Source organism: Tamandua tetradactyla, chromosome 18 (genome assembly GCF_023851605.1).
Source record: "Tamandua tetradactyla isolate mTamTet1 chromosome 18, mTamTet1.pri, whole genome shotgun sequence".
Lineage (NCBI taxonomy): Eukaryota > Metazoa > Chordata > Mammalia > Pilosa > Myrmecophagidae > Tamandua > Tamandua tetradactyla.
In genome coordinates this window covers 8344305-8361894 of record NC_135344.1, presented here as the reverse complement: position 1 = coordinate 8361894, position 17590 = coordinate 8344305, and the positions used below count along the sequence as shown (strand labels likewise).

Genomic DNA, 17590 nt, shown 5'->3' with positions numbered 1-17590 from the left:
GGACTAGATACAAAAACTGTAAAATGGACAACACAATAATACCTAATTGTAAAGTAATCATGTTAAAACACTGAATGAAGCTGCATCTGAGCTATAGGTTTTTGTTGTTGTTGTTGTTTTGTTTTTTGTTTTGTCTGTCTGTTTTTTGTTTGTTTGTTTGTTTTTTGTTTTTACTATTATTATTACTTTTATTTTTTTCTCTATATTCTCTATATTCTATATCTTTTTCTGTTGTATTGTTACTTCTTCTAAACCGATGCAAATGTACTAAGAAACGATGATCATGCATCTATGTGATGATGTTAAGAATTACTGATTGCATATGTAGAATGGTATGATTTCTAAATGTTGGGTTAATTTCTTTTTTTTCTTTTTTCTGTTAATTAATAAAAATAAAATAAAAATAAAATAATAAAAAAAAATTTAAAAAGGCCCTTAAAACTCCTTCTTCCCTCTCTTTCTCCGCCGGCCCGCCGCGCGGCGACCACGCCCCGCAGCAGCCGACCCGCCCGCGCTCTTCTCCCCCCTCCTCCCCCTCCTGCTCCGGCCGCTCTCCAACCACCACGGTGCCCTCTTCCCCCGCCTTCACCGGCTCCTCCACCACCAGCCTCTACAGCCTTGCCGCCCTCACCTTTCCTCCTCCAGAACAGCTACTGGGGGAGTGCAGATAATACAGAGCAGCTCCCGGAGCCACGAGGGAGATCAAAGGGACGGCATACCCCATCCTGGAACGGCTGACTATCTGGGAGAACCAGCTCCGGTGAGATCACCAAGGGGCACGGGCTTTCCTGGGTGGGACGGCAAGCGACCGGAGTCCCTCCCCTCCACCTTCCCAGGCCAGCTGGTAGAACTGGACAGGCGGTCCCCTTAGGCCGTGGCGGCTGGTGCCCCCACCACACGATGCCCCCCGGAACAACTGAGATAGTTGGGTCAGAAATCCCCAGACTGCGGAGATCAGTGACCGGGGGATCCCTTCCAAACACGTGACTCCCCCGTCGGCTGGGAATAGTGCACTCTCCCGGGCTGTGACAGCTGGCGCCCTCCTGCCACGCTTGGTGCCCCGGGCCGACTAGCTAATTCGGCCGGACGCTCTCCCGTGCTGCGGCGGCCGGCGACCCTCCCCGCATTCGGAACCCCAGGCCGGCTGGCATTCTTCCAAGACGCTTCGGCTACCGAACCTCCCCTACGGCGAGAATTTTCCAGAGTTAAAGGACTCACAGCAACTTTCACTGGTGGAACCCGTAGACAAACGTGTGCCACGAGCACCACCTACTGGGCAGGATAAGAAAAACAGAACCCAGAGATTGCACAGAAAAATCTTTCAACCTGTGGGGTCGAACACCCAGGGAAATCTGACTAAATGCCCAGACGCCAGCAGAAGATAACGGATCACGCTCAGAAAATTGAACATATGGCCCAGTCAAACGAAGAAACCAATAGTTCAAATGAGATACAGGAGCTGAGACAACTAATGCTGAATATACGAACAGAAATGGAAAACCTCTTCAAAAACGAAATCGATAAATTGAGGGAGGACATGAGGAAGACATGGGCTGAACATAAAGAAGAAATAGAAAAAGTGAAAAAACAAATCACAGAACTTATGGAAGTGAAGGATAAAGTAGAAAAGATGGAAAAAACAATGGATACCTACAATGATAGATTTAAAGAGACAGAAGATAGAATTAGTGATTTGGAGGATGAAACATCTGAATTCCAAAAAGAAACAGAAACTATCCGGAAAAGAATGGAAAAATTTGAACAAGGTATCAGGGAACTCAAGGACAATGTGAACCATACAAATATACGTGTAGTGGGTATCCCAGAAGGAGCAGAGAAGGGAAAAGGAGGAGAAAAACTAATGGAAGAAATTATCACTGAAAATTTCCCAACTCTTATGAAAGACCTAAAATTACAGATCCAAGAAGTACAGCGCACCCCAAAGAGATTAGACACAAATAGACGTTCCCCAAGACACTTACTAGTTAGAATGTCAGAGGTCAAAGAGAAAGAGAGGATCTTGAAAGCAGCGAGAGAAAAACAATCCGTCACATACAAGGGAAACCCAATAAGACTATGTGTAGATTTCTCAGCAGAAACCATGGAAGCTAGAAGACAGTGGGATGATATATTTAAGTTACTAAAAGAGAAAAACTGCCAGCCAAGACTCCTATATCCAGCAAAATTGTCCTTCAAAAATGAGGGAGAAATTAAAACATTCTCAGACAAAAAGTCACTAAGAGAATTTGTGACCAAGAGACCAGCTCTGCAAGAAATACTAAAGGAAGCACTAGAGTCAGATACAAAAAGACAGAAGAGAGAGACATGGAGAAAAGTGTAGAAAGAAGGAAAGTCAGATATGATATATATAATACAAAAGGCAAAATGGTAGAGGAAAATATTATCCAAACAGTAATAACTCTAAATATCAATGGACTGAATTCCCCAATTAAAAGACATAGACTGGCAGAATGGATTAAAAAACAGGATCCTTCTATATGCTGTCTACAGGAAACACATCTTAGACCCAAAGATAAATATAGGTTGAAAGTGAAAGGTTGGGAAAAGATATTTCATGCAAATAACAACCAGAAAAGAGCAGGAGTGGCTATACTAATATCCAACAAGTTAGACTTCAAATGTAAAACAGTTAAAAGAGACAAAGAAGGACACTATATACTATTAAAAGGAACAATTAAGCAAGAAGACATAACAATCATAAATATTTACGCACCGAACCAGAATGCCCCAAAATACGTGAGGAATACACTGCAAACACTGAAAAGGGAAATAGACACATATACCATAATAGTTGGAGACTTCAATTCACCACTCTCATCAATGGACAGAACATCTACACAGAGGATCAATAAAGAAATAGAGAACCTGAATATTACTATAAATGAGCTTGACTTAACAGACATTTATAGGACATTACATCCCACAACAGCAGGATACACCTTTTTCTCAAGTGCTCATGGATCATTCTCAAAGATAGACCATATGCTGGGTCACAAAGCAAGTCTTAACAAATTTAAAAAGATTGAAATCATACACAACACTTTCTCGGATCATAAAGGAATGAAGTTGGAAATCAATAATAGGCGGAGTGCCAGAAAATTCATAAATACATGGAGGCTCAACAACACACTCTTAAACAACAAGTGGGTCAAAGAAGAAATTGTAAGAGAAATTAGTAAATACCTAGAGGCAAATGAAAATGAAAACACAACATATCAAAACTTATGGGACGCAGCAAAGGCAGTGCTAAGAGGGAAATTTATTGCCCTAAATACCTTTATCAGAAAAGAAGAAAAGGCAAAAATGCAGGAATTAACTGTCCACTTGGAAGAACTGGAGAAAGAACAGCAAACTAATCCCAAAGCAAGCAAAAGGAAAGAAATAACAAAGATTAGAGCAGAAATAAATGAAATTGAAAACATGAAAACAATAGAGAAAATCAATAAGACCAGAAGTTGGTTCTATGAGAAAATCAACAAGATTGATGGGCCCTTAGCAAGATTGACAAAAAGAAGAAGAGAGAGGATGCAAATAAATAAGATTAGAAATGAAAGAGGAGACATAACTACTGACCTCACAGAAATAAAGGAGGTAATAACAGGATACTATGAACAACTTTTCGCTAATAAATACAACAATTTAGAAGAAATGGACAGGTTCCTGGAAAGACATGAACAACCAACTTTGACTCAAGAAGAAATAGACGACCTCAACAAACCAATCACAAGTAAAGAGATTGAATTAGTTATTCAAAAGCTCCCTAAAAAGAAAAGTCCAGGACCAGACGGCTTCACATGTGAATTCTATCAAACATTCCAGAAAGAATTAGTACCAACTCTCCTCAAACTCTTCAACATAATCGAAGTGGAGGGAAAACTACCTAATTCATTCTATGAAGCCAACATCACCCTCATACCAAAACCAGGCAAAGATATTACAAAAAAAGAAAACTACAGACCAATCTCTCTAATGAATACAGATGCAAAAATCCTCAATAAAATTCTAGCAAATCGTATCCAACAACACATTAAAAGAATTATACATCATGACCAAGTAGGATTCATCCCAGGTATGCAAGGATGGTTCAACATAAGAAAATCAATTAATGTAATACACCATATCAACAAATCAAAGCAGAAAAATCACATGATCATCTCAATTGATGCAGAGAAGGCATTTGACAAGATTCAACATCCTTTCCTGCTGAAAACACTTCAAAAGATAGGAATACAAGGGAACTTCCTTAAAATGATAGAGGGAATATATGAAAAACCCACAGCTAATATCATCCTCAATGGGGAAAAATTGAAAACATTCTCCCTAAGATCAGGAACAAGACAAGGATGTCCACTATCACCACTATTATTCAACATTGCGTTGGAAGTTCTAGCCAGAGCAATTAGGCAAGAAAAAGAAATACAAGGCATCAAAATTGGAAAGGAAGAAGTAAAACTATCACTGTTTGCAGACGATATGATACTATATGTAGAAAACCCAGAAAAATCCACAACAAAATTACTAGAGCTAATAAATGAGTACAGCAAAGTAGCAGGCTACAAGATCAACATTCAAAAATCTGTAGCTTTTCTATACACTAGTAATGAACAAGCTGAGGCGGAAATCAAGAAACGAATCCCATTTACAATCGCAACTAAAAGAATAAAATACCTAGGAATAAATTTAACCAAAGAGACAAAAAACCTATATAAAGAAAACTACAAAAAACTGTTAAAAGAAATCACAGAAGACCTAAATAGATGGAAGGGCATACCGTGTTCATGGATTGGAAGACTAAATATAGTTAAGATGTCAATCCTACCTAAATTGATTTACAGATTCAATGCAATACCAATCAAAATCCCAACAACTTATTTTTCAGAAATAGAAAAACCAATAAGCAAATTTATCTGGAAGGGCAGGGTGCCCCGAATTGCTAAAAACATCTTGAGGAAAAAAAACGAAGCTGGAGGTCTCGTGCTGCCTGACTTTAAGGCATATTATGAAGCCACAGTGGTCAAAACAGCATGGTATTGGCATAAAGATAGATACATCGACCAATAGAATCGAATAGAGTGCTCAGATATAGACCCTCTCATCTATGGACATTTGATCTTTGATAAGGCAGTCAAGCCAACTCACCTGGGATAGAACAGTCTCTTCAATAAATGGTGCCTAGAGAACTGGATATCCATATGCAAAAGAATGAAAGAAGACCCATCTCTCACACCCTATACAAAAGTTAACTCAAAATGGATCAAAGATCTAAACATTAGGTCTAAGACCATAAAACAGTTAGAGGAAAATGTTGGGAGATATCTTATGGATCTTACAACTGGAGGTGGTTTTATGGACCTTAAACCTAAAGCAAGAACACTGAAGAAGGAAATAAATAAATGGGAGCTCCTCAAAATTAAACACTTTTGTGCTTCAAAGAACTTCATCAAGAAAGTAGAAAGACAGCCTACACAATGGGAGACAATATTTGGAAACGACATCTCAGATAAAGGTCTAGTATCCAGAATTTATAAAGAGATTGTTCAACTCAACAACAAAAAGACAGCCAACCCAATTACAAAATGGGAAAAGGACTTAAACAGACACCTACCAGAAGAAGAAATACGGATGGCCAAGAGGCACATGAAGAGATGCTCAATGTCCCTGGCCATTAGAGAAATGCAAATCAAAACCACAATGAGATATCATCTCACACCCACCAGAATGGCCATTATCAACAAAACAGAAAATGACAAGTGCTGGAGAGGATGCAGAGAAAGAGGCACACTTATCCACTGTTGGTGGGAATGTCAAAGGGTGCAACCACTGTGGAAGGCAGTTTGGCGGTTCCTCAAAAAGCTGAATATAGAATTCCCATACGACCCAGAAATACCATTGCTAGGTATCTACTCAAAGGACTTAAGGGCAAAGACACAAACGGACTTTTGCACACCAATGTTTATAGCAGCGTTATTTACAATTGCAAAGAGATGGAAACAGCCAAAATCTCCATCAACAGAAGAGTGGCTAAACAAACTGTGGTATATACATACGATGGAATATTATGCAGCTTTAAGACAAGATAAACTTATGAACCATGTAATAACATGGATGGACCTAGAGAATATTATGCTGAGTGAATCCAGCCAAAAACTAAAGGACAAATACTGTATGGTCCCACTGATGTGAACGGACATTCGAGAATAAACTTGAAATATGTCATTGGTAACAGAGTTCAGCAGGAGTTAGAAACAGGGTAAGACAATGGGTAATTGAAGCTGAAGGGATACAGACTGTGCAACAGGACTAGATACAAAAACTCAAAAATGGACAGCACAATAATACCTAATTGTAAAGTAATCATGTTAAAATACTGAATGAAGCTGCATCTGAGCTATAGGGTTTTTTTTTGTTTTTGTTTGCTTGTTGGTTTGTTTGTTGTTGTTGTTTTTTACTATTATTACTACTTTTATTTCTTTTCTTTATATTAACATTTTATATCTTTTTCTGTTGTGTTGCTAGTTCCTCTAAACCGATGCAAATGTACTAAGAAACAATGATCATGCATCTATGTGATGATGTTAAGAATTACTGAGTGCATATGTAGAATGGTATGATTTCTAAATGTTGTGTTAATTTCTTTTTTTTTTTCTTTCCGTTAATAAAAAAATTTAAAAAAAAAAAAAAGGCCCTTAAAGCTAGGCACATGGAACCAAGTGAAGGACATAGAACAAAGAGGAGATGAGAGCATTAGCTTACCAGGACTCACTCAGAATACTTTGTTGGGATTGTTTCCTCTGAAAACATACAATATTATGAACCCAATGATTATTTATACTCCCTGCATACTCAGTCCTATAGATCCTTTCAGCTAGTAACAGACAAATTACTCTGTATAATATATCCCATACTACCTCTCTTAAATATATATACATATCCTCCAAAGGATGACAATAGACAGACACATAGATGCATCATGGTACAATTAAATAGAACGGCTATTCATTGCTTTGCTGTGAGGCCTATATCTATAAAAATGTAGATAAAACACAAAATGTAAATAAAAAATATGTATATAAAACAAAAATAAAATAAAATATGTATATAAAATTAAAAATGTAGATTAAAAATATATAAACATAAAAATAATTTGACAAAAAGTCTGGAGCTGCACAAAATGTGCAGGGACATCTCACCCCACTGCTCTGTTCACTAGGTTCTCCTGGTCTCTGCAGTTTTCCGTGTGTCTATCATTTGGGAGGGCCAGTCCCCTCTTACTATTCATTTTCAAAATGTAATTGGCGTAGGTGGTGGTCACACAGGAGTTTGTTTTACAATAATGTGTTTTATGCATTTCTCTCTGTGTTATTTCAGAAGACAAAGAAGTTTAATTACAAAGAAAGAGAAATGCAAGGAAGCAATGCAATTTACAGAATGGTGGTTCCCTCAGAGAGGCAGACACAGAGTTGGCGGGAGCAGGTCAGGCACACCCCGCTGCAGGGGGTTGCAAACCCACTGGTCACAGTCTATTTCTTACACTGTGTGGTGGGTAAATGGGTTTTTATTTTATGTTCTTCTGTTACCTGTACACATATCATATAGAAAACACCATACTATCTCATAACTAAAATTATAAAGAGCAATTTTATCAGCCATTCCAAATGCATATAAACACATGTAAGTGGATTTTAGACTCAAATATGCAGGTTTATGATATTTTCCATTGGGATTTCTTAATAGAATTCAAGGAATATTATTCAAAGAAGAATATATCCTCAGAATCCTTATTCAAAGACAAAATGCTGGGACTATTCCTACAAAATGATGAAATTGATACTCTGTTTCTATAAACTGTCTTATTTATAGTTCTCTTTTCCATTATCACCTGGGCCCCTACTCTTTTCTGTGTGGATTGTCCCCATTGACCTGTCTGCACTCTGCCACTACACTCACTTCCCCCCACCCGCTCCTGCTCCCCAGAGCACTGACCTGTCTGCCCACTGCCACTACAGTCACTCCCCACCTCCAGCTCCCCAGAGCACTGACCGTCTGAACACTGCCACTACAGTCACTACCTCCCAGCTCCTGCTCCCCAGAGCACTGACCTGTCTGCAGACTGCCACTATGGTCACTCCCCCCGCCACCCACTCCTGCTCCCCAGAGCACAGACCTGTCTGCACACTGCCACTACAGTCACTTTACCCCCTTTCTATTCCCTAGGGCACTGACTGTCTGAACACTGCCACTACAGTCATTGCACCCTCCTCCAGCCCCCACTGTACCCTTCTGCAGAGCCCTCCAGGAATCCCTAAGACCACCTCTCTGCCTGCAATCTGGGTCACCAAGTGTCCTGGTACCAACTTATTAAGAGCAGCCTGTGCCTGGCTTCACCTGTGTTCAATAAGCTTCAAACTGATGAAAGAATCAAACTGAAGAACTGGCCTCTGCCCTTGGATCTCGCACTAGTACACCCTGCCTCCTTGCACCAGGGATGAACAGGGCACACAGCTGCCCAACTCTAGGGGCATGAAAACAAAACACTTCATCCTTGACAGGGAGAAAGTGATTTTTAAAAATAGGGGCAAACTGCTGGCATCCCCAACTGCAATGATATCGCAGGGATTTACTAAATATACCACATGGTACCACATGAGAGTGTCTCAAGAACTGTAGAGGACATTCTATTTATACTTTTTTAAAATGTTAAATTGAAACTCTGATGGCAACAGCGCTCTCTGCTGGGTTCATGACAGTAGAACCATCAGAAGAGGTAAAGCATTTCAGCCCATATTTTAAGTCCTTATTGTGTAAAGTTTTTGAGGAAAAAATACATAAAAAGTGAATTATTCCCATCTCAGTTTCTCAATTTCTCCTTCATTTAACTTAGTCTCTTGCATGTTCTAGTAATCTTCTATCTAAGGATTTTATTATGCATTAACACAGATAGAGGTGAGCCCTGTCCTCACTACCTTTACAATATCAACTCTGTGAAAAAGACAGTCACAGTCACACATGCAAAGAGATACTATAACATATCATTAAAAAGTGATAACTCACAGGAAGTCGTACAGCAAGCACTGACGCCCTCAGCTTTGGAGCCAGATAGGAGGGCCTGAGTCCACAGTGGAGCTTGGCCACTTGCTAGCTGCACAGAATTAGAGAATTCACTTCAACTCTCAGCTTCAGCATCTTCTATGAGATTGGAGAGATGACAGACCTACCTCACAGTATTGCTATCAAGGTTGAGTTAAATAATTGATATAAATGGAAAACATTTCACTTCACCTTTAAGAGTGCTCAGTAGATGTTCCCTGTCACCATGCTCTTCATCAGTACTGCAGGCACTGCCTAGGCAGGTGGGACGCAATGTAAAATTTAGCCAATGTTAGAGCTCATTTGTTTAGAACAAGGAAAGGGTGAGTCGTCGTCTCTGCGTTTCTGGACCCCACCCTAACACAGACCTAAGACCTAATGGACCTGATCCTTTCAGACTAAAGTAATTAGAATAATCAACAGTTTTAAACATCATATAAGGAATAGCTGAAGTTACTGAAGGGATGAGACAGACTTAGCTGTGTTCTGATTTCTAAGAATTTTTATTTGTGCAGCAGTTTCCTATCATAGGCTGATGGGTACAAAGGACTCTGCCAGAAGCTGGATTTATGGGGCTATTTTTCTTTGGACAGAGGGGTATACCATACTTTACTCTGGAATGACTGATGCTGCTTTGGGGGGGGGGGGTTATAAAAAGAGCAGCTCAGATAGCCCTATTCTGGGTTTTCAGAGAAAAGTAAATGAGGAAGTAAGGGAAGAAAAGCAGTGGTTGCTCCAGCCCACTGAATTAGCAGGCATGGAACCAGGCCTGAGTGCACTCTCAGGGCTTGCTTGAGCCCTGTAAGTGGGACTAAGAAGGGCTTCACTCTCTTGCCCAGAGGTTGACCACAGCAGGCACTCTGTATCCAGTCTAGCAATGAAGCTGAAAGGCCTGAAGCACTGCTGAATCTTGAATCACCATCTCATCCTCAAGAGGCAACCAGCAACTGAAGAGTTTAATCAAAAGACCCTGGCCAGGGTAGCTTAGGGCCCCCTTCTCTGAAGAAAAAAAAAAAGGGGGGTGGGTGGAAGCTTTTACATATTAAGCCAAGGACAACTGATCTAGGATGCTTTGGCTTATGACCAAAAGTTGGGTTAGGCAGTCCATCATTCATCCTCTATGTAATATTTATTTGCATGCCTACTGCATGTCAGGTACCTTCCTGAACAAAACAGACAGAAATCCTGTTTCACAGAACTTACTTTTCTTAAATGTTATAAAAAAAAACAAATAAGTAAGATTCCACAATGACTAGATAGAGTAATGAAGAGGAAAAAAAAAGCAGGGGCATGAGGAAAGGGAGGGCAGGAACTTCCAAATTTAGAGCGGCAAGGGAAGCCTTGCTGACCTCAGAGTGAAGTCGCCCAGGCAGAGATCTGTGGGAACAGCATTCCAGGCAGAGGAAAAGGCAGGTCCAAGGATCTGAACTAGCAGCATGCCTGGAGTGTCTGAGGGACAGCCAGGAAGTCACCATGGCTGTAGGAGAGCAAGTAACGAGGAAGAAACATGAAAAGGATGCATCACAGAGGTAACAGGAGTGGCGTGGGGGTAGTTGACAGGAGGCAGTGTGCGGGTAGTGACTCAAAAAGTTCTGGAGGAGAAGGAGAACCCCTGGAGGGTGGCTCTACTAAGCCCAGCTTCTCACAAATGTAAGACCAGGAGAAGCTGGCTGTCCAACTCAACTTTGTGTGGGGGCACTCAAGGAAGTGAGAATTGGGGTCATGGAAAGCAACAGGATAAAAAAAACTCTCCACTAATGCTAGCACAGGAAGGCCCAGCATTTGTCTGCTGGGAATAGAGTACGGCACGTTAGTTACACCCTCAACAGCGTATACTTGGCAGATGGAGGAGGTTTTATCTGTCTGACCCTACAAAACAGAATGAAGATAAATGGGTTGAACCTACAGGAAAATCAATTTGGACTCTTAATAAAAGGAAGAATGTTCACATCTTCGCAGAGTGGCATGGCTGCCTTCCAGGGCAGGTGCCTCCTCCTGATGCTGTCAACACTGGGCAAACCACCTGGTGCAGAAGCTCCAGGGTGCATGCAAGGAGAGGAGAGGCAATTAAGCTATATCACCTTTGTGGCCGTTTCCTGATTCTGAAAGTCCTTGATTCTATGTACAGCAGAAATAGCTCTTAAGAAAAACAAGAGGAAAAAAAATTAAACAAACAAAGCCATTAATCAAGAAGCTAGGAAAAGATCAAAATAAACCTAAAGAAAACAGATGATTTGCTAGGAAATCACAAATACTAAAGCTGATTCAATGAAAAGTAGAACATTAATGGAAGAAAACTATACATGTTCCAATCTGTGAAAGTAAATGGAGAAACACTAAATGTCAAGTAACTAAAACCAATATCTTTAAAAAAAGCATACATATGACAAGACAACCTTATCTTAGAAATTCTAGGATATTTACCATTAGAAGATATACTGGTAAAATTCACTATATTAATAGTGTACGGGGGAAAATATCATATGACCATCAATAGTTGCCAAAAAATATATATGATAACATTAACAACCATTCCTGATTCTTTTTTAAAAAATTTAAGGGATTCAGGAACAAAAACAAGCTTCTTAATCTGGTAAGAAAACATAACTAAAACCTAGAGCAAACATAATCTAAAATAAAATATTTTAAATATCCCAATTAGTTGGAAATACAAAATGGTTGAATTTTCACTGAAGAAAATTTTCCAGTGTCTTTAAAATTTTTATATACAATCCTATTTCTGAGAAAGTAAGAAAGATCTATATACTGCTAAAGAGTAATCTCTGCAATATATTAAGTGGAAAAAAGCAAGGAACTTAAGTGGGAGTATAGTATGACTTGCTTTATGTTTAAGAAAACACGAAAAAATATCGATATATTTATGCATTGCATTATAATTTCAAAACAAACACTGAAAGAATAAACCAAGGACGAAAGGGTTGCCTTTGGAGAATGGGAAAAAAAGATAAGGAATTAAGCAAATAATCAAAAAAGTATTGGCAAAGTCCCTTGAGGGATGGGGAAAAAAAATGTAACCATTAAACTTAACCATCAGGAAATTTCCTGATACTGTGTCAAACTTCAGGGGCACCCAACTCAACAGGCCATGCCCTTGATCTTGAGGCTTACTCTTATGAAGCTTATGTAGGTAACGGAGAAGTTTAGCCTACCTATAGGTGTGCCTAAGAGTTACTTCTGGAGGACCACTTTTTTGCTCAGATGTGGCCTCACTTTCTCTAAGCCCAACTCTGCAAGTGAAATCACTGCCCACCCTCTATGTGGAACATGACAACAAAAGGTGAAAATCTCCCTGGCACCACGGGAGCAACAATTCCATCTTAACCAAAAGGGGGAAAAGAAGTGTAACTAATAAAGTAGCAGTGGCAGAGAGAGTTCAAATAGAGTCAAGAGGCTACTCTGGAGGTTGTTCTTATGCAAGCTTCAGTTAGACATTGCTACCTATCATAATCTGCCAAACCTCAACCAGGACCATTCCAGCCAATTCTAAAGAACACCTAAGGCAATAAATAAGATTCTACAAGGGTTCCATGCACTAGCGTAACTTTCCAGAAACCTACAACCTCCAGATGGGTCCCTAGACTAGATAAGTCCTGAAACCTAGAGGGCTCAGCCTCTCCAGAACATCAGATAGTTCCATCTCTGTACCCCATATTAGTGACAGACCCTTCCAATATGAAAAAGTTAGAATGGCCAAGGCCCAAACACACCTTAAGAAAGGGAAAGAAAGATCAAAGATGATGGTGGAGTTATACAGAGAAGATAGGATTTAGCAAATGAATATGATTGCCGAATCAGTGAACTGATATCTCTTTTAGTCTCCAGTATCTTAGGGCAGCTAGAAATAAAACCTAAAATTGTAGAACTGTAACCCATGGCAAATTCTGAAATATGCCGTACAACTGTGATGCTGTGCTTTGAAATATATTGCATTTTTGTATATATGTTATTTTTCACAAAAATGAAAGAAAAAAGTCGATTGTGGTGATAAAAAAAATATTTAAGTCTTCTAGCCTCCTATATTTGGGAGCAACTAGAAGGAAAAATCTGAGAGGATCGTTTGACAGCCCATGACAAATTTTGGGATCTGTCCTGTAACTACTGTTGAAGAGTGCTTTGAAAACTATTGCTTTTTTATTTCTTTGCTTTGTATATATGTTATACTATATAATAAAAACTTTAAAAAAAAAAAAAAACAGATAAGGAGACCAGGATAGAAGTCAAACCTCTCCGAATGTGCCTTGATTTATGTTCTAACTTTGGAACCATATAAATGTAGTACATACTTTAATTAATGTAAAAATAAAAGTAATGCTATCCTCCCAAAATAAAAATTCCACTGAAACAACTTACTCTAATTGTGTATTAATGTGGAAGCATAACCAACAGAGAAGAATTATTTTAGGTAACTTGACTTAACATCTTCAGTGGGCTATATCCAAAATACAGAAAGAACCACAAAAAAAACTTTAATTAAAAGAGCATTTGATAGGCCCATTGTTAGTAGCAATATTAATGTTATTATTTTGACATAATTAGACTTTGTGACATCATTAGAAACCAAGATTTTCAATAGAAGAGATACAAGTATGTAATCAAAAAAAGTACATTAAAACCCTGAAGATCTTTAATTTAGATGAATATTTGATTTATTATCTTCAAATTATAAAACTTACAAGTTTCCTAGCTCTGCCCACTGAAAACCCTAAAAGAAGTGAAACGCAACAGCAACAGGCATCCCTAGGATCCGGATTATGGTTATGAATGCTATTTCTCATTAAAAGGAACCAGAGGGCGGGCCGCGGTGGCTCAGCGGGCAAGAGTGCTTGCCTGCCATGCCGGAGGCCCCCGGTTCGATTCCCGGCCCCAGCCCATGTAAAAAAAACAAACAAACAAACAAAATATAATAAAAAAAAACAAGAAAATGTTTAAAGATGTTTCCCTTTCTTCCTCCCTTCCTTCCTTCCATCCTTCCTTCCTTCTCTCTGTCTTTCCTTCCCTTCCTCCCTCTCTCTTTAAAAAAAAAAAAAAAAAAAAAAAAAGGAACCAGAGCCCCTTGGGAAATGGAAAATTCAAGTCTGAGCAGGAATAGATGTAATGAGGCTGGGATAATCTGTCATGAATTCTTGACAAACTAGCTATCAAAGATAACTGGAGTTGTGTCAAAAAAACATAGGAATAATTGCCCAAACACAGGGCAAATTGAGTATCAAAATTATAATGAAAAGAATAATCACTGCAATAGGTGAAAAGGCATCAAATATATTTTAAATCCAAGAGTTCATAATAACTTGCCCCCCAAAAAAACTTACCAGGCAACTTTGAAGACTACTAGAGCATCAATTCACTATGCTATAAATTAATAAGTAAAGGGAAAAAATCAAGCATGTATCCTGCCTTTCCTGTATAAAATATAATTTACAGTAACAAACAATTGCCAATAGAAAAGTATTCTCTATAGAAAAATCCAACCTAACAAATGTAGAAGGAATGGCAGAACTTGGAAATCATCATTTTGCAATTTCTAGTAAAATAATGGATATAGGAACCCATCATCAACAAATGCTAAAACCATTCACAGAAAAATGTGTAATCCAAGGTGAATGCTGAAAAATCCCTGAACCCACTGATCAATCATAACAACACTAATGTTTAGAAAAGCAGACAATATGGTCCTTCTGATAAAGTCCAACAGGAAATACACAACGTACCTCTGAAATATTCTTGCCATTAAAGAAAAAAAGAAAAGCCAAATCTGATCGAAACTCTAGATAAAAATATTAGTGTAAAGGAAACATAGGAGATAGAGAAACATGTTAATGTTAGGTTTGCAGAAGGCCCAGAGACAAACTGATCACAGGTGGAGGAATTTATTCAGGCACCAGCACGGTGGGGGTCTGAAATGAGAATTCAGCCCATGAGGGAAGATGGAGGACCTTTTAGATCTGAGGGACCAGGAAGGGCGATAAGTGATGTGAGGGTTTGGTGGGTGTGGGACAGGAAAGGACCTCAAGCTGTTAGCCAAGGGAGGAAGGGAATGCAGATTAGGATGTGGACGGAACAGTCCATTTCGGTATCGCCTGGGTGTCAGTGGAGAATGGCCCCTTGTTTGGGGTCCAAGCCCATCATTTTAGTTGTTAATTCTAGAAGCACTCATACAAAATGCAAGAAATTGATTAGGATGAAAAACAGATCCAGGTTCTTCAACAAATAAATGTCATAAAAAGGGCAGTCAAAGATTACAAGAGACTTAAGAAGCATATTGACCAAATGCAAAGACTCAATTAGGTTTAGAATAAAAGGAAAGAAAAAGTTAGACTATGACAACACTAGTCAAATGAAAGTTGAAACACTTATATTTAGAACAGACAAAATAGATTCCAGAGCAAAGAATATTACCAGGGGTAAAGAAGTCCATTTCACAATGAAAAAGGGGTCAAACAGTCCAAAAAAAAGAGAACAATCTCCAACATTTATTTTATAACAGAGCTTCAAAATACACAAAGCAACAACTCTGGAGAAAGTAGAAACAGAGAAATCCTCATTAAAACAGGAGATTTCAATATCCTCCCAATAACAGACAAAAGAAATAGGCACAAATGAAAACAAAATATATCAGAATTTGTGGGATGCCACTGAAGCATTATTTATGGGGGAACTAGTAGGGAATACATAGCATTAACTGTGTCTATATTAGAAAAGAAGAACAATCTCAAATCAATTACCTCAGCTTCCCCCTTAAAAAACTAAAAAATAAGAGCAAATTAAGCCCAAAGTAGGCAGGGGGAGAAAGGAAACAATAAAAATGCAAAACAGAAAAATAAATAAAACCAAAAGCTGTTTCTTGAGAATATGAATAAAATTATAACTCTCTAGATACAGTGATCAAGAAAAAAAGAGAGAAGACACAAATTGTCAATATTGGCAATCAGGTAACATCACAACAGACTCTATAGATAGTAAAAAGATAATAAGAGACTATTATGAACAACTTTATGCCAATAAAGTCAACAACTTACATAAAATGGACAAATTCCTTGAAAGATACAAAACCCCAAAGCTCATTCAAGAAAATATAGGTAACCTACATAGCCCTATAGCTATTAAGGAAATTTCAACTACAGTTAAAAACCTTCCCATAAAGAAAGCTCCAAGTCCAGATGCCCTCACAATGAATTCTACCAAACATTAAAGGAAGAAATACTATCAATTCAACACAAATGCTTACAAAAAATTCAAGAGGAAGGAGTATTTCCCAACCCATTCTATGAGATGAGCAGTCCCCTAATATTAAAATAAGACAAAGACATAATAAAACAATTATAAGATACAATGGAAGGAAAAAAAAAGATACAATGGAAGAGAAATAACAAAAGATGGAATACTTCCTAAACATCTTAACCAGAAATGTTTAAAATTAGTATCGAAGAAAACCTCTGAAATACTCTTAAAAGGCATATAAGTATTTCTGAACAATTAAAAAGCATTCCACATGCTTGAATATCACAGTTCAACCATAAAAATGTCAGTTTACTCCAGGTTAATATATAAATTTGTCATAATGCTAATAAAAATTCCAAAAAGCACAAGAAAAGCCTAGAATCCTTCTTGTGCTAAAAATCAAAGAAGACTCAAAAACTAATGACGGTGGAATAAACAGACACAGAAGTAATTCCCACTGACCAACCCATGGAAAGTTTTGGCTTCAAAAGGAATAAAGTCTGCAACTGATTATAAATTATTGAGTGAATAAAATCCAAGTGACATTAAAAAGGAAGGAGAAGGTCAGGTCGAACAAATGAGTAAGAGTGCTGAATCATTATACCGATACTTCTTTTAGCCTCCAGTACCTTAGAGCAGCTAGAAATAAAAACCTAAAATTGTGGAATGGTAATCTATACCAAACTCTGAAATCTGTTCTACCACTAATTGTTACGATGTACTTTGAAATTTATTGCTTTTATGTATAAATGTTACATTAAAAAGGAGGAGTTTAACAGAGAAGAGGATTTGAAAAAAAAAAAAGGAAGGAGAGAGAAATAAACACATTAGAACACTGTCACCATAGGAGGTGAGTATTACATTTATTTCTTACTCTGAAAATTAGTGGTTAAAAGCGAAAGAATTAAGCACTCACCCTGCTTTTTTAGGAGTTCATCTTACATGATGAGGGAGAGTTCTTTACAGTAGTTCTGTTAATAAACTACTACTGATTATATAATTAGAAAATCACTGTTCTCTAACCCCAGACCAAAAAAAAAAAAGATTTAAGCATGGATCATTAATGGATCATTAATCCATTAGGTGAAAAGACTTTTAGGGAACAGAATATCTGGAAAAGCATACCTGCATAATGAAGAGAACCAGAAGTCACAACCTTAACCAAATGATCAAACACAGAATTACTAAGAATGGACAACCTGACATGATGTACTTCTTAATATGATATAAAGTGGAGTATATA

At 38.2% G+C, this 17590-nt stretch overlaps 1 protein-coding gene across 10 annotated transcripts in view; it reads right to left on the bottom strand.

Moving 5' to 3' along the window:
- The window catches only part of FBXO15 (F-box protein 15), a 248681-nt gene that overhangs the window by 200343 nt on the left and 30748 nt on the right, over positions 1 to 17590 (bottom strand). The window lies entirely within an intron of this gene.